The 25,016-nt window shown below is 47.8% G+C and overlaps 17 non-coding genes across 17 annotated transcripts; all 17 read right to left on the reverse strand.

The window, feature by feature from the left end:
• Positions 1-860: 860 nt before the first annotated feature.
• On the reverse strand, positions 861-1,051 carry LOC142734873 (U2 spliceosomal RNA). The gene has a single exon (XR_012880408.1). It is a non-coding gene; the product is annotated as a U2 spliceosomal RNA (small nuclear RNA).
• Positions 1,052-2,339: 1,288 nt separating this feature from the next.
• On the reverse strand, positions 2,340-2,530 carry LOC142734874 (U2 spliceosomal RNA). Its single transcript, XR_012880409.1, has one exon. It is a non-coding gene; the product is annotated as a U2 spliceosomal RNA (small nuclear RNA).
• Positions 2,531-3,822: 1,292 nt separating this feature from the next.
• LOC142734877 (U2 spliceosomal RNA) lies at positions 3,823-4,013 on the reverse strand. Its single transcript, XR_012880411.1, has one exon. It is a non-coding gene; the product is annotated as a U2 spliceosomal RNA (small nuclear RNA).
• A 1,285-nt stretch (positions 4,014-5,298) lies between these two features.
• LOC142734878 (U2 spliceosomal RNA) lies at positions 5,299-5,489 on the reverse strand. Its single transcript, XR_012880412.1, has one exon. It is a non-coding gene; the product is annotated as a U2 spliceosomal RNA (small nuclear RNA).
• Positions 5,490-6,777: 1,288 nt separating this feature from the next.
• Positions 6,778-6,968, reverse strand: LOC142734879 (U2 spliceosomal RNA). The gene has a single exon (XR_012880413.1). It is a non-coding gene; the product is annotated as a U2 spliceosomal RNA (small nuclear RNA).
• Positions 6,969-8,260: 1,292 nt separating this feature from the next.
• On the reverse strand, positions 8,261-8,451 carry LOC142734880 (U2 spliceosomal RNA). The gene has a single exon (XR_012880414.1). It is a non-coding gene; the product is annotated as a U2 spliceosomal RNA (small nuclear RNA).
• A 1,291-nt stretch (positions 8,452-9,742) lies between these two features.
• LOC142734881 (U2 spliceosomal RNA) lies at positions 9,743-9,933 on the reverse strand. The gene has a single exon (XR_012880415.1). It is a non-coding gene; the product is annotated as a U2 spliceosomal RNA (small nuclear RNA).
• Positions 9,934-11,222: 1,289 nt separating this feature from the next.
• On the reverse strand, positions 11,223-11,413 carry LOC142734882 (U2 spliceosomal RNA). The gene has a single exon (XR_012880416.1). It is a non-coding gene; the product is annotated as a U2 spliceosomal RNA (small nuclear RNA).
• A 1,284-nt stretch (positions 11,414-12,697) lies between these two features.
• LOC142734883 (U2 spliceosomal RNA) lies at positions 12,698-12,888 on the reverse strand. The gene has a single exon (XR_012880417.1). It is a non-coding gene; the product is annotated as a U2 spliceosomal RNA (small nuclear RNA).
• A 1,280-nt stretch (positions 12,889-14,168) lies between these two features.
• Positions 14,169-14,359, reverse strand: LOC142734859 (U2 spliceosomal RNA). The gene has a single exon (XR_012880396.1). It is a non-coding gene; the product is annotated as a U2 spliceosomal RNA (small nuclear RNA).
• Positions 14,360-15,651: 1,292 nt separating this feature from the next.
• On the reverse strand, positions 15,652-15,842 carry LOC142734884 (U2 spliceosomal RNA). The gene has a single exon (XR_012880418.1). It is a non-coding gene; the product is annotated as a U2 spliceosomal RNA (small nuclear RNA).
• Positions 15,843-17,134: 1,292 nt separating this feature from the next.
• LOC142734885 (U2 spliceosomal RNA) lies at positions 17,135-17,325 on the reverse strand. Its single transcript, XR_012880419.1, has one exon. It is a non-coding gene; the product is annotated as a U2 spliceosomal RNA (small nuclear RNA).
• A 1,280-nt stretch (positions 17,326-18,605) lies between these two features.
• On the reverse strand, positions 18,606-18,796 carry LOC142734887 (U2 spliceosomal RNA). The gene has a single exon (XR_012880420.1). It is a non-coding gene; the product is annotated as a U2 spliceosomal RNA (small nuclear RNA).
• A 1,284-nt stretch (positions 18,797-20,080) lies between these two features.
• Positions 20,081-20,271, reverse strand: LOC142734889 (U2 spliceosomal RNA). Its single transcript, XR_012880422.1, has one exon. It is a non-coding gene; the product is annotated as a U2 spliceosomal RNA (small nuclear RNA).
• Positions 20,272-21,558: 1,287 nt separating this feature from the next.
• Positions 21,559-21,749, reverse strand: LOC142734890 (U2 spliceosomal RNA). Its single transcript, XR_012880423.1, has one exon. It is a non-coding gene; the product is annotated as a U2 spliceosomal RNA (small nuclear RNA).
• Positions 21,750-23,033: 1,284 nt separating this feature from the next.
• Positions 23,034-23,224, reverse strand: LOC142734891 (U2 spliceosomal RNA). Its single transcript, XR_012880424.1, has one exon. It is a non-coding gene; the product is annotated as a U2 spliceosomal RNA (small nuclear RNA).
• Positions 23,225-24,490: 1,266 nt separating this feature from the next.
• LOC142734892 (U2 spliceosomal RNA) lies at positions 24,491-24,681 on the reverse strand. The gene has a single exon (XR_012880425.1). It is a non-coding gene; the product is annotated as a U2 spliceosomal RNA (small nuclear RNA).
• Between the last annotated feature and the right edge of the window lie 335 nt (positions 24,682-25,016).

Here is a 25,016-nt window from a genome sequence, read left to right on the forward strand (position 1 = left end):
CTGGCTCTGGAATCCTGAGGGCTCCACTATGACACGTGCAAAGTTCCGTCTGAACTTTATATAAGACGGTGAGGCTCAGTCAGTCACTCAGTGTTGCCTGAGAGGGCAACACTGCAACAGCCGGCCGCCAGGCTGTCTTTTTTTTGCACAGCTAGTTGCCTCCAGGAGGCCACAAGAGGGAGACAAGGGACTGCAAAATGGAAAATAGGCATCCACCAACTTTACAGACAACTTCTCCTTGCTCCTACAACCTCCATCCTTGCACAGTTTGTTATTCTTCTAGGTAACATAGTAACAAATCCAAATTGCTGCTCTCTTTGTAGGCAAGCAAGGCTTTGTTGCAACTGCAATTCTTACTTCTTCTTGAAATGTAGGGACGACAGTACATTCCATCACATCCATCTAGTGTACACAGGTAGGTCCATTGTGGCGGGCAGGCGAGCGGGCGGGCTGCTTTATTGGCTGTTTGCTGTTCCCCTACTCCACTCCACTATTTGACTGTTGTGCTGCATCAATCAATCAATCAATCAATCAATCAATCAATCAATCAATCAATCAATCAGTGGCTGGCTCAGGTGCAGCTCTTTAACTTACCTAAAAGGGAGGGCGGAGAGAAGACAAGGAAGGTGAATGAGGTGTTCCAATGTGAAATGCCGGAAACACAGAAACACAGACGACACACAACAAGAGGTGGCAATCTATTCATTAATTGCATTTAATCAATGAGCTCATTATCACTCATGCATTGTCCAACAGGTGTTGAAATAATGGGATTAAAAGGGGAGATCCCTTCAGAAAGACAGAAACAATAGCAAAGACAAAAAACACTTTTGGAATCTGCTTTTAGTCAACACATAAGGAAAGGGTGCACCGGTCCTGGAAATACTGCAATACCAGGTCAATGCGTGGAGTGGACAGAGCAAGCTCTATTTCCATCTCCCTGTTCTAAAAATCCATTTAATATATGGTCCCCAGATAGGGGACGTATCAGATATTAAACTGATAAGAACAGATACTACACTTGATCTTAGCCAAAAGGCCGAGAAGCGATAACCCGAACGGGCCGCGCGTTGCCCGAGCCTGCCCGATACTGCTGTTCAGCCCTTGCAGCGATTCAGCCTACTTCTAGGCAATTCCATGGGGCCCTGCAGGCTCACACACTCACAGCTACACGGGAGGTGAATAAAGGCCGGAGAGGAAGCCAGACAGGATTTGCTTCTTTTGCTTGCACCACAATGCAGTGCTGAAAGAGGAGGAATCTACATAAAAACGCCTTCCTGGCAACGCCCAAATGCCCTGCTGCCATGCAGATAAACACTGGCAGCGGCAGCAAGTGCATGCCCACAGCCACCCCTTGTTCCTTCACACCTTGTATCAGCTGTAATCCAGTCCAGTCCAGTGCTGCCTGCTGAGCAGCACTGACCAACACTGCCTGGGCCCAGGCTTTTATCTCTGAGGCCCCATTATGATGTCAGAAAGCTGGCTCTGGAATCCTGAGGGCTCCACTATGACACGTGCAAAGTTCCGTCTGAACTTTATATAAGACGGTGAGGCTCAGTCAGTCACTCAGTGTTGCCTGAGAGGGCAACACTGCAACAGCCGGCCGCCAGGCTGTCTTTTTTTTGCACAGCTAGTTGCCTCCAGGAGGCCACAAGAGGGAGACAAGGGACTGCAAAATGGAAAATAGGCATCCACCAACTTTACAGACAACTTCTCCTTGCTCCTACAACCTCCATCCTTGCACAGTTTGTTATTCTTCTAGGTAACATAGTAACAAATCCAAATTGCTGCTCTCTTTGTAGGCAAGCAAGGCTTTGTTGCAACTGCAATTCTTACTTCTTCTTGAAATGTAGGGACGACAGTACATTCCATCACATCCATCTAGTGTACACAGGTAGGTCCATTGTGGCGGGCAGGCGAGCGGGCGGGCTGCTTTATTGGCTGTTTGCTGTTCCCCTACTCCACTCCACTATTTGACTGTTGTGCTGCATCAATCAATCAATCAATCAATCAATCAATCAATCAATCAATCAATCAATCAGTGGCTGGCTCAGGTGCAGCTCTTTAACTTACCTAAAAGGGAGGGCGGAGAGAAGACAAGGAAGGTGAATGAGGTGTTCCAATGTGAAATGCCGGAAACACAGAAACACAGACGACACACAACAAGAGGTGGCAATCTATTCATTAATTGCATTTAATCAATGAGCTCATTATCACTCATGCATTGTCCAACAGGTGTTGAAATAATGGGATTAAAAGGGGAGATCCCTTCAGAAAGACAGAAACAATAGCAAAGACAAAAAACACTTTTGGAATCTGCTTTTAGTCAACACATAAGGAAAGGGTGCACCGGTCCTGGAAATACTGCAATACCAGGTCAATGCGTGGAGTGGACAGAGCAAGCTCTATTTCCATCTCCCTGTTCTAAAAATCCATTTAATATATGGTCCCCAGATAGGGGACGTATCAGATATTAAACTGATAAGAACAGATACTACACTTGATCTTAGCCAAAAGGCCGAGAAGCGATAACCCGAACGGGCCGCGCGTTGCCCGAGCCTGCCCGATACTGCTGTTCAGCCCTTGCAGCGATTCAGCCTACTTCTAGGCAATTCCATGGGGCCCTGCAGGCTCACACACTCACAGCTACACGGGAGGTGAATAAAGGCCGGAGAGGAAGCCAGACAGGATTTGCTTCTTTTGCTTGCACCACAATGCAGTGCTGAAAGAGGAGGAATCTACATAAAAACGCCTTCCTGGCAACGCCCAAATGCCCTGCTGCCATGCAGATAAACACTGGCAGCGGCAGCAAGTGCATGCCCACAGCCACCCAGCCACCCCTTGTTCCTTCACACCTTGTATCAGCTGTAATCCAGTCCAGTCCAGTGCTGCCTGCTGAGCAGCACTGACCAACACTGCCTGGGCCCAGGCTTTTATCTCTGAGGCCCCATTATGATGTCAGAAAGCTGGCTCTGGAATCCTGAGGGCTCCACTATGACACGTGCAAAGTTCCGTCTGAACTTTATATAAGACGGTGAGGCTCAGTCAGTCACTCAGTGTTGCCTGAGAGGGCAACACTGCAACAGCCGGCCGCCAGGCTGTCTTTTTTTTGCACAGCTAGTTGCCTCCAGGAGGCCACAAGAGGGAGACAAGGGACTGCAAAATGGAAAATAGGCATCCACCAACTTTACAGACAACTTCTCCTTGCTCCTACAACCTCCATCCTTGCACAGTTTGTTATTCTTCTAGGTAACATAGTAACAAATCCAAATTGCTGCTCTCTTTGTAGGCAAGCAAGGCTTTGTTGCAACTGCAATTCTTACTTCTTCTTGAAATGTAGGGACGACAGTACATTCCATCACATCCATCTAGTGTACACAGGTAGGTCCATTGTGGCGGGCAGGCGAGCGGGCGGGCTGCTTTATTGGCTGTTTGCTGTTCCCCTACTCCACTCCACTATTTGACTGTTGTGCTGCATCAATCAATCAATCAATCAATCAATCAATCAATCAATCAATCAATCAGTGGCTGGCTCAGGTGCAGCTCTTTAACTTACCTAAAAGGGAGGGCGGAGAGAAGACAAGGAAGGTGAATGAGGTGTTCCAATGTGAAATGCCGGAAACACAGAAACACAGACGACACACAACAAGAGGTGGCAATCTATTCATTAATTGCATTTAATCAATGAGCTCATTATCACTCATGCATTGTCCAACAGGTGTTGAAATAATGGGATTAAAAGGGGAGATCCCTTCAGAAAGACAGAAACAATAGCAAAGACAAAAAACACTTTTGGAATCTGCTTTTAGTCAACACATAAGGAAAGGGTGCACCGGTCCTGGAAATACTGCAATACCAGGTCAATGCGTGGAGTGGACAGAGCAAGCTCTATTTCCATCTCCCTGTTCTAAAAATCCATTTAATATATGGTCCCCAGATAGGGGACGTATCAGATATTAAACTGATAAGAACAGATACTACACTTGATCTTAGCCAAAAGGCCGAGAAGCGATAACCCGAACGGGCCGCGCGTTGCCCGAGCCTGCCCGATACTGCTGTTCAGCCCTTGCAGCGATTCAGCCTACTTCTAGGCAATTCCATGGGGCCCTGCAGGCTCACACACTCACAGCTACACGGGAGGTGAATAAAGGCCGGAGAGGAAGCCAGACAGGATTTGCTTCTTTTGCTTGCACCACAATGCAGTGCTGAAAGAGGAGGAATCTACATAAAAACGCCTTCCTGGCAACGCCCAAATGCCCTGCTGCCATGCAGATAAACACTGGCAGCGGCAGCAAGTGCATGCCCACAGCCACCCCTTGTTCCTTCACACCTTGTATCAGCTGTAATCCAGTCCAGTCCAGTGCTGCCTGCTGAGCAGCACTGACCAACACTGCCTGGGCCCAGGCTTTTATCTCTGAGGCCCCATTATGATGTCAGAAAGCTGGCTCTGGAATCCTGAGGGCTCCACTATGACACGTGCAAAGTTCCGTCTGAACTTTATATAAGACGGTGAGGCTCAGTCAGTCACTCAGTGTTGCCTGAGAGGGCAACACTGCAACAGCCGGCCGCCAGGCTGTCTTTTTTTTGCACAGCTAGTTGCCTCCAGGAGGCCACAAGAGGGAGACAAGGGACTGCAAAATGGAAAATAGGCATCCACCAACTTTACAGACAACTTCTCCTTGCTCCTACAACCTCCATCCTTGCACAGTTTGTTATTCTTCTAGGTAACATAGTAACAAATCCAAATTGCTGCTCTCTTTGTAGGCAAGCAAGGCTTTGTTGCAACTGCAATTCTTACTTCTTCTTGAAATGTAGGGACGACAGTACATTCCATCACATCCATCTAGTGTACACAGGTAGGTCCATTGTGGCGGGCAGGCGAGCGGGCGGGCTGCTTTATTGGCTGTTTGCTGTTCCCCTACTCCACTCCACTATTTGACTGTTGTGCTGCAATCAATCAATCAATCAATCAATCAATCAATCAATCAATCAATCAATCAGTGGCTGGCTCAGGTGCAGCTCTTTAACTTACCTAAAAGGGAGGGCGGAGAGAAGACAAGGAAGGTGAATGAGGTGTTCCAATGTGAAATGCCGGAAACACAGAAACACAGACGACACACAACAAGAGGTGGCAATCTATTCATTAATTGCATTTAATCAATGAGCTCATTATCACTCATGCATTGTCCAACAGGTGTTGAAATAATGGGATTAAAAGGGGAGATCCCTTCAGAAAGACAGAAACAATAGCAAAGACAAAAAACACTTTTGGAATCTGCTTTTAGTCAACACATAAGGAAAGGGTGCACCGGTCCTGGAAATACTGCAATACCAGGTCAATGCGTGGAGTGGACAGAGCAAGCTCTATTTCCATCTCCCTGTTCTAAAAATCCATTTAATATATGGTCCCCAGATAGGGGACGTATCAGATATTAAACTGATAAGAACAGATACTACACTTGATCTTAGCCAAAAGGCCGAGAAGCGATAACCCGAACGGGCCGCGCGTTGCCCGAGCCTGCCCGATACTGCTGTTCAGCCCTTGCAGCGATTCAGCCTACTTCTAGGCAATTCCATGGGGCCCTGCAGGCTCACACACTCACAGCTACACGGGAGGTGAATAAAGGCCGGAGAGGAAGCCAGACAGGATTTGCTTCTTTTGCTTGCACCACAATGCAGTGCTGAAAGAGGAGGAATCTACATAAAAACGCCTTCCTGGCAACGCCCAAATGCCCTGCTGCCATGCAGATAAACACTGGCAGCGGCAGCAAGTGCATGCCCACAGCCACCCCTTGTTCCTTCACACCTTGTATCAGCTGTAATCCAGTCCAGTCCAGTGCTGCCTGCTGAGCAGCACTGACCAACACTGCCTGGGCCCAGGCTTTTATCTCTGAGGCCCCATTATGATGTCAGAAAGCTGGCTCTGGAATCCTGAGGGCTCCACTATGACACGTGCAAAGTTCCGTCTGAACTTTATATAAGACGGTGAGGCTCAGTCAGTCACTCAGTGTTGCCTGAGAGGGCAACACTGCAACAGCCGGCCGCCAGGCTGTCTTTTTTTTGCACAGCTAGTTGCCTCCAGGAGGCCACAAGAGGGAGACAAGGGACTGCAAAATGGAAAATAGGCATCCACCAACTTTACAGACAACTTCTCCTTGCTCCTACAACCTCCATCCTTGCACAGTTTGTTATTCTTCTAGGTAACATAGTAACAAATCCAAATTGCTGCTCTCTTTGTAGGCAAGCAAGGCTTTGTTGCAACTGCAATTCTTACTTCTTCTTGAAATGTAGGGACGACAGTACATTCCATCACATCCATCTAGTGTACACAGGTAGGTCCATTGTGGCGGGCAGGCGAGCGGGCGGGCTGCTTTATTGGCTGTTTGCTGTTCCCCTACTCCACTCCACTATTTGACTGTTGTGCTGCATCAATCAATCAATCAATCAATCAATCAATCAATCAATCAATCAATCAATCAGTGGCTGGCTCAGGTGCAGCTCTTTAACTTACCTAAAAGGGAGGGCGGAGAGAAGACAAGGAAGGTGAATGAGGTGTTCCAATGTGAAATGCCGGAAACACAGAAACACAGACGACACACAACAAGAGGTGGCAATCTATTCATTAATTGCATTTAATCAATGAGCTCATTATCACTCATGCATTGTCCAACAGGTGTTGAAATAATGGGATTAAAAGGGGAGATCCCTTCAGAAAGACAGAAACAATAGCAAAGACAAAAAACACTTTTGGAATCTGCTTTTAGTCAACACATAAGGAAAGGGTGCACCGGTCCTGGAAATACTGCAATACCAGGTCAATGCGTGGAGTGGACAGAGCAAGCTCTATTTCCATCTCCCTGTTCTAAAAATCCATTTAATATATGGTCCCCAGATAGGGGACGTATCAGATATTAAACTGATAAGAACAGATACTACACTTGATCTTAGCCAAAAGGCCGAGAAGCGATAACCCGAACGGGCCGCGCGTTGCCCGAGCCTGCCCGATACTGCTGTTCAGCCCTTGCAGCGATTCAGCCTACTTCTAGGCAATTCCATGGGGCCCTGCAGGCTCACACACTCACAGCTACACGGGAGGTGAATAAAGGCCGGAGAGGAAGCCAGACAGGATTTGCTTCTTTTGCTTGCACCACAATGCAGTGCTGAAAGAGGAGGAATCTACATAAAAACGCCTTCCTGGCAACGCCCAAATGCCCTGCTGCCATGCAGATAAACACTGGCAGCGGCAGCAAGTGCATGCCCACAGCCACCCCTTGTTCCTTCACACCTTGTATCAGCTGTAATCCAGTCCAGTCCAGTGCTGCCTGCTGAGCAGCACTGACCAACACTGCCTGGGCCCAGGCTTTTATCTCTGAGGCCCCATTATGATGTCAGAAAGCTGGCTCTGGAATCCTGAGGGCTCCACTATGACACGTGCAAAGTTCCGTCTGAACTTTATATAAGACGGTGAGGCTCAGTCAGTCACTCAGTGTTGCCTGAGAGGGCAACACTGCAACAGCCGGCCGCCAGGCTGTCTTTTTTTTGCACAGCTAGTTGCCTCCAGGAGGCCACAAGAGGGAGACAAGGGACTGCAAAATGGAAAATAGGCATCCACCAACTTTACAGACAACTTCTCCTTGCTCCTACAACCTCCATCCTTGCACAGTTTGTTATTCTTCTAGGTAACATAGTAACAAATCCAAATTGCTGCTCTCTTTGTAGGCAAGCAAGGCTTTGTTGCAACTGCAATTCTTACTTCTTCTTGAAATGTAGGGACGACAGTACATTCCATCACATCCATCTAGTGTACACAGGTAGGTCCATTGTGGCGGGCAGGCGAGCGGGCGGGCTGCTTTATTGGCTGTTTGCTGTTCCCCTACTCCACTCCACTATTTGACTGTTGTGCTGCATCAATCAATCAATCAATCAATCAATCAATCAATCAATCAATCAATCAATCAATCAGTGGCTGGCTCAGGTGCAGCTCTTTAACTTACCTAAAAGGGAGGGCGGAGAGAAGACAAGGAAGGTGAATGAGGTGTTCCAATGTGAAATGCCGGAAACACAGAAACACAGACGACACACAACAAGAGGTGGCAATCTATTCATTAATTGCATTTAATCAATGAGCTCATTATCACTCATGCATTGTCCAACAGGTGTTGAAATAATGGGATTAAAAGGGGAGTTCCCTTCAGAAAGACAGAAACAATAGCAAAGACAAAAAACACTTTTGGAATCTGCTTTTAGTCAACACATAAGGAAAGGGTGCACCGGTCCTGGAAATACTGCAATACCAGGTCAATGCGTGGAGTGGACAGAGCAAGCTCTATTTCCATCTCCCTGTTCTAAAAATCCATTTAATATATGGTCCCCAGATAGGGGACGTATCAGATATTAAACTGATAAGAACAGATACTACACTTGATCTTAGCCAAAAGGCCGAGAAGCGATAACCCGAACGGGCCGCGCGTTGCCCGAGCCTGCCCGATACTGCTGTTCAGCCCTTGCAGCGATTCAGCCTACTTCTAGGCAATTCCATGGGGCCCTGCAGGCTCACACACTCACAGCTACACGGGAGGTGAATAAAGGCCGGAGAGGAAGCCAGACAGGATTTGCTTCTTTTGCTTGCACCACAATGCAGTGCTGAAAGAGGAGGAATCTACATAAAAACGCCTTCCTGGCAACGCCCAAATGCCCTGCTGCCATGCAGATAAACACTGGCAGCGGCAGCAAGTGCATGCCCACAGCCACCCCTTGTTCCTTCACACCTTGTATCAGCTGTAATCCAGTCCAGTCCAGTGCTGCCTGCTGAGCAGCACTGACCAACACTGCCTGGGCCCAGGCTTTTATCTCTGAGGCCCCATTATGATGTCAGAAAGCTGGCTCTGGAATCCTGAGGGCTCCACTATGACACGTGCAAAGTTCCGTCTGAACTTTATATAAGACGGTGAGGCTCAGTCAGTCACTCAGTGTTGCCTGAGAGGGCAACACTGCAACAGCCGGCCGCCAGGCTGTCTTTTTTTTGCACAGCTAGTTGCCTCCAGGAGGCCACAAGAGGGAGACAAGGGACTGCAAAATGGAAAATAGGCATCCACCAACTTTACAGACAACTTCTCCTTGCTCCTACAACCTCCATCCTTGCACAGTTTGTTATTCTTCTAGGTAACATAGTAACAAATCCAAATTGCTGCTCTCTTTGTAGGCAAGCAAGGCTTTGTTGCAACTGCAATTCTTACTTCTTCTTGAAATGTAGGGACGACAGTACATTCCATCACATCCATCTAGTGTACACAGGTAGGTCCATTGTGGCGGGCAGGCGAGCGGGCGGGCTGCTTTATTGGCTGTTTGCTGTTCCCCTACTCCACTCCACTATTTGACTGTTGTGCTGCATCAATCAATCAATCAATCAATCAATCAATCAATCAATCAATCAATCAATCAATCGTGGCTGGCTCAGGTGCAGCTCTTTAACTTACCTAAAAGGGAGGGCGGAGAGAAGACAAGGAAGGTGAATGAGGTGTTCCAATGTGAAATGCCGGAAACACAGAAACACAGACGACACACAACAAGAGGTGGCAATCTATTCATTAATTGCATTTAATCAATGAGCTCATTATCACTCATGCATTGTCCAACAGGTGTTGAAATAATGGGATTAAAAGGGGAGATCCCTTCAGAAAGACAGAAACAATAGCAAAGACAAAAAACACTTTTGGAATCTGCTTTTAGTCAACACATAAGGAAAGGGTGCACCGGTCCTGGAAATACTGCAATACCAGGTCAATGCGTGGAGTGGACAGAGCAAGCTCTATTTCCATCTCCCTGTTCTAAAAATCCATTTAATATATGGTCCCCAGATAGGGGACGTATCAGATATTAAACTGATAAGAACAGATACTACACTTGATCTTAGCCAAAAGGCCGAGAAGCGATAACCCGAACGGGCCGCGCGTTGCCCGAGCCTGCCCGATACTGCTGTTCAGCCCTTGCAGCGATTCAGCCTACTTCTAGGCAATTCCATGGGGCCCTGCAGGCTCACACACTCACAGCTACACGGGAGGTGAATAAAGGCCGGAGAGGAAGCCAGACAGGATTTGCTTCTTTTGCTTGCACCACAATGCAGTGCTGAAAGAGGAGGAATCTACATAAAAACGCCTTCCTGGCAACGCCCAAATGCCCTGCTGCCATGCAGATAAACACTGGCAGCGGCAGCAAGTGCATGCCCACAGCCACCCCTTGTTCCTTCACACCTTGTATCAGCTGTAATCCAGTCCAGTCCAGTGCTGCCTGCTGAGCAGCACTGACCAACACTGCCTGGGCCCAGGCTTTTATCTCTGAGGCCCCATTATGATGTCAGAAAGCTGGCTCTGGAATCCTGAGGGCTCCACTATGACACGTGCAAAGTTCCGTCTGAACTTTATATAAGACGGTGAGGCTCAGTCAGTCACTCAGTGTTGCCTGAGAGGGCAACACTGCAACAGCCGGCCGCCAGGCTGTCTTTTTTTTGCACAGCTAGTTGCCTCCAGGAGGCCACAAGAGGGAGACAAGGGACTGCAAAATGGAAAATAGGCATCCACCAACTTTACAGACAACTTCTCCTTGCTCCTACAACCTCCATCCTTGCACAGTTTGTTATTCTTCTAGGTAACATAGTAACAAATCCAAATTGCTGCTCTCTTTGTAGGCAAGCAAGGCTTTGTTGCAACTGCAATTCTTACTTCTTCTTGAAATGTAGGGACGACAGTACATTCCATCACATCCATCTAGTGTACACAGGTAGGTCCATTGTGGCGGGCAGGCGAGCGGGCGGGCTGCTTTATTGGCTGTTTGCTGTTCCCCTACTCCACTCCACTATTTGACTGTTGTGCTGCAATCAATCAATCAATCAATCAATCAATCAATCAATCAATCAATCAATCAATCAGTGGCTGGCTCAGGTGCAGCTCTTTAACTTACCTAAAAGGGAGGGCGGAGAGAAGACAAGGAAGGTGAATGAGGTGTTCCAATGTGAAATGCCGGAAACACAGAAACACAGACGACACACAACAAGAGGTGGCAATCTATTCATTAATTGCATTTAATCAATGAGCTCATTATCACTCATGCATTGTCCAACAGGTGTTGAAATAATGGGATTAAAAGGGGAGTTCCCTTCAGAAAGACAGAAACAATAGCAAAGACAAAAAACACTTTTGGAATCTGCTTTTAGTCAACACATAAGGAAAGGGTGCACCGGTCCTGGAAATACTGCAATACCAGGTCAATGCGTGGAGTGGACAGAGCAAGCTCTATTTCCATCTCCCTGTTCTAAAAATCCATTTAATATATGGTCCCCAGATAGGGGACGTATCAGATATTAAACTGATAAGAACAGATACTACACTTGATCTTAGCCAAAAGGCCGAGAAGCGATAACCCGAACGGGCCGCGCGTTGCCCGAGCCTGCCCGATACTGCTGTTCAGCCCTTGCAGCGATTCAGCCTACTTCTAGGCAATTCCATGGGGCCCTGCAGGCTCACACACTCACAGCTACACGGGAGGTGAATAAAGGCCGGAGAGGAAGCCAGACAGGATTTGCTTCTTTTGCTTGCACCACAATGCAGTGCTGAAAGAGGAGGAATCTACATAAAAACGCCTTCCTGGCAACGCCCAAATGCCCTGCTGCCATGCAGATAAACACTGGCAGCGGCAGCAAGTGCATGCCCACAGCCACCCCTTGTTCCTTCACACCTTGTATCAGCTGTAATCCAGTCCAGTCCAGTGCTGCCTGCTGAGCAGCACTGACCAACACTGCCTGGGCCCAGGCTTTTATCTCTGAGGCCCCATTATGATGTCAGAAAGCTGGCTCTGGAATCCTGAGGGCTCCACTATGACACGTGCAAAGTTCCGTCTGAACTTTATATAAGACGGTGAGGCTCAGTCAGTCACTCAGTGTTGCCTGAGAGGGCAACACTGCAACAGCCGGCCGCCAGGCTGTCTTTTTTTTGCACAGCTAGTTGCCTCCAGGAGGCCACAAGAGGGAGACAAGGGACTGCAAAATGGAAAATAGGCATCCACCAACTTTACAGACAACTTCTCCTTGCTCCTACAACCTCCATCCTTGCACAGTTTGTTATTCTTCTAGGTAACATAGTAACAAATCCAAATTGCTGCTCTCTTTGTAGGCAAGCAAGGCTTTGTTGCAACTGCAATTCTTACTTCTTCTTGAAATGTAGGGACGACAGTACATTCCATCACATCCATCTAGTGTACACAGGTAGGTCCATTGTGGCGGGCAGGCGAGCGGGCGGGCTGCTTTATTGGCTGTTTGCTGTTCCCCTACTCCACTCCACTATTTGACTGTTGTGCTGCATCAATCAATCAATCAATCAATCAATCAATCAATCAATCAATCAATCAGTGGCTGGCTCAGGTGCAGCTCTTTAACTTACCTAAAAGGGAGGGCGGAGAGAAGACAAGGAAGGTGAATGAGGTGTTCCAATGTGAAATGCCGGAAACACAGAAACACAGACGACACACAACAAGAGGTGGCAATCTATTCATTAATTGCATTTAATCAATGAGCTCATTATCACTCATGCATTGTCCAACAGGTGTTGAAATAATGGGATTAAAAGGGGAGATCCCTTCAGAAAGACAGAAACAATAGCAAAGACAAAAAACACTTTTGGAATCTGCTTTTAGTCAACACATAAGGAAAGGGTGCACCGGTCCTGGAAATACTGCAATACCAGGTCAATGCGTGGAGTGGACAGAGCAAGCTCTATTTCCATCTCCCTGTTCTAAAAATCCATTTAATATATGGTCCCCAGATAGGGGACGTATCAGATATTAAACTGATAAGAACAGATACTACACTTGATCTTAGCCAAAAGGCCGAGAAGCGATAACCCGAACGGGCCGCGCGTTGCCCGAGCCTGCCCGATACTGCTGTTCAGCCCTTGCAGCGATTCAGCCTACTTCTAGGCAATTCCATGGGGCCCTGCAGGCTCACACACTCACAGCTACACGGGAGGTGAATAAAGGCCGGAGAGGAAGCCAGACAGGATTTGCTTCTTTTGCTTGCACCACAATGCAGTGCTGAAAGAGGAGGAATCTACATAAAAACGCCTTCCTGGCAACGCCCAAATGCCCTGCTGCCATGCAGATAAACACTGGCAGCGGCAGCAAGTGCATGCCCACAGCCACCCCTTGTTCCTTCACACCTTGTATCAGCTGTAATCCAGTCCAGTCCAGTGCTGCCTGCTGAGCAGCACTGACCAACACTGCCTGGGCCCAGGCTTTTATCTCTGAGGCCCCATTATGATGTCAGAAAGCTGGCTCTGGAATCCTGAGGGCTCCACTATGACACGTGCAAAGTTCCGTCTGAACTTTATATAAGACGGTGAGGCTCAGTCAGTCACTCAGTGTTGCCTGAGAGGGCAACACTGCAACAGCCGGCCGCCAGGCTGTCTTTTTTTTGCACAGCTAGTTGCCTCCAGGAGGCCACAAGAGGGAGACAAGGGACTGCAAAATGGAAAATAGGCATCCACCAACTTTACAGACAACTTCTCCTTGCTCCTACAACCTCCATCCTTGCACAGTTTGTTATTCTTCTAGGTAACATAGTAACAAATCCAAATTGCTGCTCTCTTTGTAGGCAAGCAAGGCTTTGTTGCAACTGCAATTCTTACTTCTTCTTGAAATGTAGGGACGACAGTACATTCCATCACATCCATCTAGTGTACAGAGGTAGGTCCATTGTGGCGGGCAGGCGAGCGGGCGGGCTGCTTTATTGGCTGTTTGCTGTTCCCCTACTCCACTCCACTATTTGACTGTTGTGCTGCATCAATCAATCAATCAATCAATCAATCAATCAATCAATCAATCAGTGGCTGGCTCAGGTGCAGCTCTTTAACTTACCTAAAAGGGAGGGCGGAGAGAAGACAAGGAAGGTGAATGAGGTGTTCCAATGTGAAATGCCGGAAACACAGAAACACAGACGACACACAACAAGAGGTGGCAATCTATTCATTAATTGCATTTAATCAATGAGCTCATTATCACTCATGCATTGTCCAACAGGTGTTGAAATAATGGGATTAAAAGGGGAGATCCCTTCAGAAAGACAGAAACAATAGCAAAGACAAAAAACACTTTTGGAATCTGCTTTTAGTCAACACATAAGGAAAGGGTGCACCGGTCCTGGAAATACTGCAATACCAGGTCAATGCGTGGAGTGGACAGAGCAAGCTCTATTTCCATCTCCCTGTTCTAAAAATCCATTTAATATATGGTCCCCAGATAGGGGACGTATCAGATATTAAACTGATAAGAACAGATACTACACTTGATCTTAGCCAAAAGACCGAGAAGCGATAACCCGAACGGGCCGCGCGTTGCCCGAGCCTGCCCGATACTGCTGTTCAGCCCTTGCAGCGATTCAGCCTACTTCTAGGCAATTCCATGGGGCCCTGCAGGCTCACACACTCACAGCTACACGGGAGGTGAATAAAGGCCGGAGAGGAAGCCAGACAGGATTTGCTTCTTTTGCTTGCACCACAATGCAGTGCTGAAAGAGGAGGAATCTACATAAAAACGCCTTCCTGGCAACACCCAAATGCCCTGCTGCCATGCAGATAAACACTGGCAGCGGCAGCAAGTGCATGCCCACAGCCACCCCTTGTTCCTTCACACCTTGTATCAGCTGTAATCCAGTCCAGTCCAGTGCTGCCTGCTGAGCAGCACTGACCAACACTGCCTGGGCCCAGGCTTTTATCTCTGAGGCCCCATTATGATGTCAGAAAGCTGGCTCTGGAATCCTGAGGGCTCCACTATGACACGTGCAAAGTTCCGTCTGAACTTTATATAAGACGGTGAGGCTCAGTCAGTCACTCAGTGTTGCCTGAGAGGGCAACACTGCAACAGCCGGCCGCCAGGCTGTCTTTTTTTTGCACAGCTAGTTGCCTCCAGGAGGCCACAAGAGGGAGACAAGGGACTGCAAAATGGAAAATAGGCATCCACCAACTTTACAGACAACTTCTCCTTGCTCCTACAACCTCCATCCTTGCACAGTTTGTTATTCTTCTAGGTAACATAGTAACAAATCCAAATTGCTGCTCTCTTTGTAGGCAAGCAAGGCTTTGTTGCAACTGCAATTCTTACTTCTTCTTGAAATGTAGGGACGACAGTACATTCCATCACATCCATCTAGTGTACACAGGTAGGTCCATTGTGGCGGGCAGGCGAGCGGGCTGCTTTATTGGCTGTTTGCTGTTCCCCTACTCCACTCCACTATTTGACTGTTGTGCTGCATCAATCAATCAATCAATCAATCAATCAATCAATCAATCAATCAATCAATCAATCAATCAGTGGCTGGCTCAGGTGCAGCTCTTTAACTTACCTAAAAGGGAGGGCGGAGAGAAGACAAGGAAGGTGAATGAGGTGTTCCAATGTGAAATGCCGGAAACACAGAAACACAGACGACACACAACAAGAGGTGGCAATCTATTCATTAATTGCATTTAATCAATGAGCTCATTATCACTCATGCATTGTCCAACAGGTGTTGAAATAATGGGATTAAAAGGGGAGATCCCTTCAGAAAGACAGAAACAATAGCAAAGACAAAAAACACTTTTGGAATCTGCTTTTAGTCAACACATAAGGAAAGGGTGCACCGGTCCTGGAAATACTGCAATACCAGGTCAATGCGTGGAGTGGACAGAGCAAGCTCTATTTCCATCTCCCTGTTCTAAAAATCCATTTAATATATGGTCCCCAGATAGGGGACGTATCAGATATTAAACTGATAAGAACAGATACTACACTTGATCTTAGCCAAAAGGCCGAGAAGCGATAACCCGAACGGGCCGCGCGTTGCCCGAGCCTGCCCGATACTGCTGTTCAGCCCTTGCAGCGATTCAGCCTACTTCTAGGCAATTCCATGGGGCCCTGCAGGCTCACACACTCACAGCTACACGGGAGGTGAATAAAGGCCGGAGAGGAAGCCAGACAGGATTTGCTTCTTTTGCTTGCACCACAATGCAGTGCTGAAAGAGGAGGAATCTACATAAAAACGCCTTCCTGGCAACGCCCAAATGCCCTGCTGCCATGCAGATAAACACTGGCAGCGGCAGCAAGTGCATGCCCACAGCCACCCCTTGTTCCTTCACACCTTGTATCAGCTGTAATCCAGTCCAGTCCAGTGCTGCCTGCTGAGCAGCACTGACCAACACTGCCTGGGCCCAGGCTTTTATCTCTGAGGCCCCATTATGATGTCAGAAAGCTGGCTCTGGAATCCTGAGGGCTCCACTATGACACGTGCAAAGTTCCGTCTGAACTTTATATAAGACGGTGAGGCTCAGTCAGTCACTCAGTGTTGCCTGAGAGGGCAACACTGCAACAGCCGGCCGCCAGGCTGTCTTTTTTTTGCACAGCTAGTTGCCTCCAGGAGGCCACAAGAGGGAGACAAGGGACTGCAAAATGGAAAATAGGCATCCACCAACTTTACAGACAACTTCTCCTTGCTCCTACAACCTCCATCCTTGCACAGTTTGTTATTCTTCTAGGTAACATAGTAACAAATCCAAATTGCTGCTCTCTTTGTAGGCAAGCAAGGCTTTGTTGCAACTGCAATTCTTACTTCTTCTTGAAATGTAGGGACGACAGTACATTCCATCACATCCATCTAGTGTACACAGGTAGGTCCATTGTGGCGGGCAGGCGAGCGGGCGGGCTGCTTTATTGGCTGTTTGCTGTTCCCCTACTCCACTCCACTATTTGACTGTTGTGCTGCATCAATCAATCAATCAATCAATCAATCAATCAATCAATCAATCAATCAATCAATCAGTGGCTGGCTCAGGTGCAGCTCTTTAACTTACCTAAAAGGGAGGGCGGAGAGAAGACAAGGAAGGTGAATGAGGTGTTCCAATGTGAAATGCCGGAAACACAGAAACACAGACGACACACAACAAGAGGTGGCAATCTATTCATTAATTGCATTTAATCAATGAGCTCATTATCACTCATGCATTGTCCAACAGGTGTTGAAATAATGGGATTAAAAGGGGAGATCCCTTCAGAAAGACAGAAACAATAGCAAAGACAAAAAACACTTTTGGAATCTGCTTTTAGTCAACACATAAGGAAAGGGTGCACCGGTCCTGGAAATACTGCAATACCAGGTCAATGCGTGGAGTGGACAGAGCAAGCTCTATTTCCATCTCCCTGTTCTAAAAATCCATTTAATATATGGTCCCCAGATAGGGGACGTATCAGATATTAAACTGATAAGAACAGATACTACACTTGATCTTAGCCAAAAGGCCGAGAAGCGATAACCCGAACGGGCCGCGCGTTGCCCGAGCCTGCCCGATACTGCTGTTCAGCCCTTGCAGCGATTCAGCCTACTTCTAGGCAATTCCATGGGGCCCTGCAGGCTCACACACTCACAGCTACACGGGAGGTGAATAAAGGCCGGAGAGGAAGCCAGACAGGATTTGCTTCTTTTGCTTGCACCACAATGCAGTGCTGAAAGAGGAGGAATCTACATAAAAACGCCTTCCTGGCAACGCCCAAATGCCCTGCTGCCATGCAGATAAACACTGGCAGCGGCAGCAAGTGCATGCCCACAGCCACCCCTTGTTCCTTCACACCTTGTATCAGCTGTAATCCAGTCCAGTCCAGTGCTGCCTGCTGAGCAGCACTGACCAACACTGCCTGGGCCCAGGCTTTTATCTCTGAGGCCCCATTATGATGTCAGAAAGCTGGCTCTGGAATCCTGAGGGCTCCACTATGACACGTGCAAAGTTCCGTCTGAACTTTATATAAGACGGTGAGGCTCAGTCAGTCACTCAGTGTTGCCTGAGAGGGCAACACTGCAACAGCCGGCCGCCAGGCTGTCTTTTTTTTGCACAGCTAGTTGCCTCCAGGAGGCCACAAGAGGGAGACAAGGGACTGCAAAATGGAAAATAGGCATCCACCAACTTTACAGACAACTTCTCCTTGCTCCTACAACCTCCATCCTTGCACAGTTTGTTATTCTTCTAGGTAACATAGTAACAAATCCAAATTGCTGCTCTCTTTGTAGGCAAGCAAGGCTTTGTTGCAACTGCAATTCTTACTTCTTCTTGAAATGTAGGGACGACAGTACATTCCATCACATCCATCTAGTGTACACAGGTAGGTCCATTGTGGCGGGCAGGCGAGCGGGCGGGCTGCTTTATTGGCTGTTTGCTGTTCCCCTACTCCACTCCACTATTTGACTGTTGTGCTGCATCAATCAATCAATCAATCAATCAATCAATCAATCAATCAATCAGTGGCTGGCTCAGGTGCAGCTCTTTAACTTACCTAAAAGGGAGGGCGGAGAGAAGACAAGGAAGGTGAATGAGGTGTTCCAATGTGAAATGCCGGAAACACAGAAACACAGACGACACACAACAAGAGGTGGCAATCTATTCATTAATTGCATTTAATCAATGAGCTCATTATCACTCATGCATTGTCCAACAGGTGTTGAAATAATGGGATTAAAAGGGGAGATCCCTTCAGAAAGACAGAAACAATAGCAAAGACAAAAAACACTTTTGGAATCTGCTTTTAGTCAACACATAAGGAAAGGGTGCACCGGTCCTGGAAATACTGCAATACCAGGTCAATGCGTGGAGTGGACAGAGCAAGCTCTATTTCCATCTCCCTGTTCTAAAAATCCATTTAATATATGGTCCCCAGATAGGGGACGTATCAGATATTAAACTGATAAGAACAGATACTACACTTGATCTTAGCCAAAAGGCCGAGAAGCGATAACCCGAACGGGCCGCGCGTTGCCCGAGCCTGCCCGATACTGCTGTTCAGCCCTTGCAGCGATTCAGCCTACTTCTAGGCAATTCCATGGGGCCCTGCAGGCTCACACACTCACAGCTACACGGGAGGTGAATAAAGGCCGGAGAGGAAGCCAGACAGGATTTGCTTCTTTTGCTTGCACCACAATGCAGTGCTGAAAGAGGAGGAATCTACATAAAAACGCCTTCCTGGCAACGCCCAAATGCCCTGCTGCCATGCAGATAAACACTGGCAGCGGCAGCAAGTGCATGCCCACAGCCACCCCTTGTTCCTTCACACCTTGTATCAGCTGTAATCCAGTCCAGTCCAGTGCTGCCTGCTGAGCAGCACTGACCAACACTGCCTGGGCCCAGGCTTTTATCTCTGAGGCCCCATTATGATGTCAGAAAGCTGGCTCTGGAATCCTGAGGGCTCCACTATGACACGTGCAAAGTTCCGTCTGAACTTTATATAAGACGGTGAGGCTCAGTCAGTCACTCAGTGTTGCCTGAGAGGGCAACACTGCAACAGCCGGCCGCCAGGCTGTCTTTTTTTTGCACAGCTAGTTGCCTCCAGGAGGCCACAAGAGGGAGACAAGGGACTGCAAAATGGAAAATAGGCATCCACCAACTTTACAGACAACTTCTCCTTGCTCCTACAACCTCCATCCTTGCACAGTTTGTTATTCTTCTAGGTAACATAGTAACAAATCCAAATTGCTGCTCTCTTGGTAGGCAAGCAAGGCTTTGTTGCAACTGCAATTCTTACTTCTTCTTGAAATGTAGGGACGACAGTACATTCCATCACATCCATCTAGTGTACACAGGTAGGTCCATTGTGGCGGGCAGGCGAGCGGGCGGGCTGCTTTATTGGCTGTTTGCTGTTCCCCTACTCCACTCCACTATTTGACTGTTGTGCTGCATCAATCAATCAATCAATCAATCAATCAATCAATCAATCAATCAATCAGTGGCTGGCTCAGGTGCAGCTCTTTAACTTACCTAAAAGGGAGGGCGGAGAGAAGACAAGGAAGGTGAATGAGGTGTTCCAATGTGAAATGCCGGAAACACAGAAACACAGACGACACACAACAAGAGGTGGCAATCTATTCATTAATTGCATTTAATCAATGAGCTCATTATCACTCATGCATTGTCCAACAGGTGTTGAAATAATGGGATTAAAAGGGGAGATCCCTTCAGAAAGACAGAAACAATAGCAAAGACAAAAAACACTTTTGGAATCTGCTTTTAGTCAACACATAAGGAAAGGGTGCACCGGTCCTGGAAATACTGCAATACCAGGTCAATGCGTGGAGTGGACAGAGCAAGCTCTATTTCCATCTCCCTGTTCTAAAAATCCATTTAATATATGGTCCCCAGATAGGGGACGTATCAGATATTAAACTGATAAGAACAGATACTACACTTGATCTTAGCCAAAAGGCCGAGAAGCGATAACCCGAACGGGCCGCGCGTTGCCCGAGCCTGCCCGATACTGCTGTTCAGCCCTTGCAGCGATTCAGCCTACTTCTAGGCAATTCCATGGGGCCCTGCAGGCTCACACACTCACAGCTACACGGGAGGTGAATAAAGGCCGGAGAGGAAGCCAGACAGGATTTGCTTCTTTTGCTTGCACCACAATGCAGTGCTGAAAGAGGAGGAATCTACATAAAAATGCCTTCCTGGCAACGCCCAAATGCCCTGCTGCCATGCAGATAAACACTGGCAGCGGCAGCAAGTGCATGCCCACAGCCACCCCTTGTTCCTTCACACCTTGTATCAGCTGTAATCCAGTCCAGTCCAGTGCTGCCTGCTGAGCAGCACTGACCAACACTGCCTGGGCCCAGGCTTTTATCTCTGAGGCCCCATTATGATGTCAGAAAGCTGGCTCTGGAATCCTGAGGGCTCCACTATGACACGTGCAAAGTTCCGTCTGAACTTTATATAAGACGGTGAGGCTCAGTCAGTCACTCAGTGTTGCCTGAGAGGGCAACACTGCAACAGCCGGCCGCCAGGCTGTCTTTTTTTTGCACAGCTAGTTGCCTCCAGGAGGCCACAAGAGGGAGACAAGGGACTGCAAAATGGAAAATAGGCATCCACCAACTTTACAGACAACTTCTCCTTGCTCCTACAACCTCCATCCTTGCACAGTTTGTTATTCTTCTAGGTAACATAGTAACAAATCCAAATTGCTGCTCTCTTTGTAGGCAAGCAAGGCTTTGTTGCAACTGCAATTCTTACTTCTTCTTGAAATGTAGGGACGACAGTACATTCCATCACATCCATCTAGTGTACACAGGTAGGTCCATTGTGGCGGGCAGGCGAGCGGGCGGGCTGCTTTATTGGCTGTTTGCTGTTCCCCTACTCCACCCACTATTTGACTGTTGTGCTGCATCAATCAATCAATCAATCAATCAATCAATCAATCAATCAATCAATCAATCAGTGGCTGGCTCAGGTGCAGCTCTTTAACTTACCTAAAAGGGAGGGCGGAGAGAAGACAAGGAAGGTGAATGAGGTGTTCCAATGTGAAATGCCGGAAACACAGAAACACAGACGACACACAACAAGAGGTGGCAATCTATTCATTAATTGCATTTAATCAATGAGCTCATTATCACTCATGCATTGTCCAACAGGTGTTGAAATAATGGGATTAAAAGGGGAGATCCCTTCAGAAAGACAGAAACAATAGCAAAGACAAAAAACACTTTTGGAATCTGCTTTTAGTCAACACATAAGGAAAGGGTGCACCGGTCCTGGAAATACTGCAATACCAGGTCAATGCGTGGAGTGGACAGAGCAAGCTCTATTTCCATCTCCCTGTTCTAAAAATCCATTTAATATATGGTCCCCAGATAGGGGACGTATCAGATATTAAACTGATAAGAACAGATACTACACTTGATCTTAGCCAAAAGGCCGAGAAGCGATAACCCGAACGGGCCGCGCGTTGCCCGAGCCTGCCCGATACTGCTGTTCAGCCCTTGCAGCGATTCAGCCTACTTCTAGGCAATTCCATGGGGCCCTGCAGGCTCACACACTCACAGCTACACGGGAGGTGAATAAAGGCCGGAGAGGAAGCCAGACAGGATTTGCTTCTTTTGCTTGCACCACAATGCAGTGCTGAAAGAGGAGGAATCTACATAAAAACGCCTTCCTGGCAACGCCCAAATGCCCTGCTGCCATGCAGATAAACACTGGCAGCGGCAGCAAGTGCATGCCCACAGCCACCCCTTGTTCCTTCACACCTTGTATCAGCTGTAATCCAGTCCAGTCCAGTGCTGCCTGCTGAGCAGCACTGACCAACACTGCCTGGGCCCAGGCTTTTATCTCTGAGGCCCCATTATGATGTCAGAAAGCTGGCTCTGGAATCCTGAGGGCTCCACTATGACACGTGCAAAGTTCCGTCTGAACTTTATATAAGACGGTGAGGCTCAGTCAGTCACTCAGTGTTGCCTGAGAGGGCAACACTGCAACAGCCGGCCGCCAGGCTGTCTTTTTTTTGCACAGCTAGTTGCCTCCAGGAGGCCACAAGAGGGAGACAAGGGACTGCAAAATGGAAAATAGGCATCCACCAACTTTACAGACAACTTCTCCTTGCTCCTACAACCTCCATCCTTGCACAGTTTGTTATTCTTCTAGGTAACATAGTAACAAATCCAAATTGCTGCTCTCTTTGTAGGCAAGCAAGGCTTTGTTGCAACTGCAATTCTTACTTCTTCTTGAAATGTAGGGACGACAGTACATTCCATCACATCCATCTAGTGTACACAGGTAGGTCCATTGTGGCGGGCAGGCGAGCGGGCGGGCTGCTTTATTGGCTGTTTGCTGTTCCCCTACTCCACTCCACTATTTGACTGTTGTGCTGCATCAATCAATCAATCAATCAATCAATCAATCAATCAATCAATCAATCAGTGGCTGGCTCAGGTGCAGCTCTTTAACTTACCTAAAAGGGAGGGCGGAGAGAAGACAAGGAAGGTGAATGAGGTGTTCCAATGTGAAATGCCGGAAACACAGAAACACAGACGACACACAACAAGAGGTGGCAATCTATTCATTAATTGCATTTAATCAATGAGCTCATTATCACTCATGCATTGTCCAACAGGTGTTGAAATAATGGGATTAAAAGGGGAGATCCCTTCAGAAAGACAGAAACAATAGCAAAGACAAAAAACACTTTTGGAATCTGCTTTTAGTCAACACATAAGGAAAGGGTGCACCGGTCCTGGAAATACTGCAATACCAGGTCAATGCGTGGAGTGGACAGAGCAAGCTCTATTTCCATCTCCCTGTTCTAAAAATCCATTTAATATATGGTCCCCAGATAGGGGACGTATCAGATATTAAACTGATAAGAACAGATACTACACTTGATCTTAGCCAAAAGGCCGAGAAGCGATAACCCGAACGGGCCGCGCGTTGCCCGAGCCTGCCCGATACTGCTGTTCAGCCCTTGCAGCGATTCAGCCTACTTCTAGGCAATTCCATGGGGCCCTGCAGGCTCACACACTCACAGCTACACGGGAGGTGAATAAAGGCCGGAGAGGAAGCCAGACAGGATTTGCTTCTTTTGCTTGCACCACAATGCAGTGCTGAAAGAGGAGGAATCTACATAAAAACGCCTTCCTGGCAACGCCCAAATGCCCTGCTGCCATGCAGATAAACACTGGCAGCGGCAGCAAGTGCATGCCCACAGCCACCCCTTGTTCCTTCACACCTTGTATCAGCTGTAATCCAGTCCAGTCCAGTGCTGCCTGCTGAGCAGCACTGACCAACACTGCCTGGGCCCAGGCTTTTATCTCTGAGGCCCCATTATGATGTCAGAAAGCTGGCTCTGGAATCCTGAGGGCTCCACTATGACACGTGCAAAGTTCCGTCTGAACTTTATATAAGACGGTGAGGCTCAGTCAGTCACTCAGTGTTGCCTGAGAGGGCAACACTGCAACAGCCGGCCGCCAGGCTGTCTTTTTTTTGCACAGCTAGTTGCCTCCAGGAGGCCACAAGAGGGAGACAAGGGACTGCAAAATGGAAAATAGGCATCCACCAACTTTACAGACAACTTCTCCTTGCTCCATCCTTGCACAGTTTGTTATTCTTCTAGGTAACATAGTAACAAATCCAAATTGCTGCTCTCTTTGTAGGCAAGCAAGGCTTTGTTGCAACTGCAATTCTTACTTCTTCTTGAAATGTAGGGACGACAGTACATTCCATCACATCCATCTAGTGTACACAGGTAGGTCCATTGTGGCGGGCAGGCGAGCGGGCGGGCTGCTTTATTGGCTGTTTGCTGTTCCCCTACTCCACTCCACTATTTGACTGTTGTGCTGCATCAATCAATCAATCAATCAATCAATCAATCAATCAATCAGTGGCTGGCTCAGGTGCAGCTCTTTAACTTACCTGAAAGGGAGGGCGGAGAGAAGACAAGGAAGGTGAATGAGGTGTTCCAATGTGAAATGCCGGAAACACAGAAACACAGACGACACACAACAAGAGGTGGCAATCTATTCATTAATTGCATTTAATCAATGAGCTCATTATCACTCATGCATTGTCCAACAGGTGTTGAAATAATGGGATTAAAAGGGGAGATCCCTTCAGAAAGACAGAAACAATAGCAAAGACAAAAAACACTTTTGGAATCTGCTTTTAGTCAACACATAAGGAAAGGGTGCACCGGTCCTGGAAATACTGCAATACCAGGTCAATGCGTGGAGTGGACAGAGCAAGCTCTATTTCCATCTCCCTGTTCTAAAAATCCATTTAATATATGGTCCCCAGATAGGGGACGTATCAGATATTAAACTGATAAGAACAGATACTACACTTGATCTTAGCCAAAAGGCCGAGAAGCGATAACCCGAACGGGCCGCGCGTTGCCCGAGCCTGCCCGATACTGCTGTTCAGCCCTTGCAGCGATTCAGCCTACTTCTAGGCAATTCCATGGGGCCCTGCAGGCTCACACACTCACAGCTACACGGGAGGTGAATAAAGGCCGGAGAGGAAGCCAGACAGGATTTGCTTCTTTTGCTTGCACCACAATGCAGTGCTGAAAGAGGAGGAATCTACATAAAAATGCCTTCCTGGCAACGCCCAAATGCCCTGCTGCCATGCAGATAAACACTGGCAGCGGCAGCAAGTGCATGCCCACAGCCACCCCTTGTTCCTTCACACCTTGTATCAGCTGTAATC

Source organism: Rhinoderma darwinii, unplaced genomic scaffold, assembly GCF_050947455.1.
Source record: "Rhinoderma darwinii isolate aRhiDar2 unplaced genomic scaffold, aRhiDar2.hap1 Scaffold_986, whole genome shotgun sequence".
In the NCBI taxonomy this organism is placed as follows: Eukaryota; Metazoa; Chordata; class Amphibia; order Anura; family Rhinodermatidae; genus Rhinoderma; species Rhinoderma darwinii.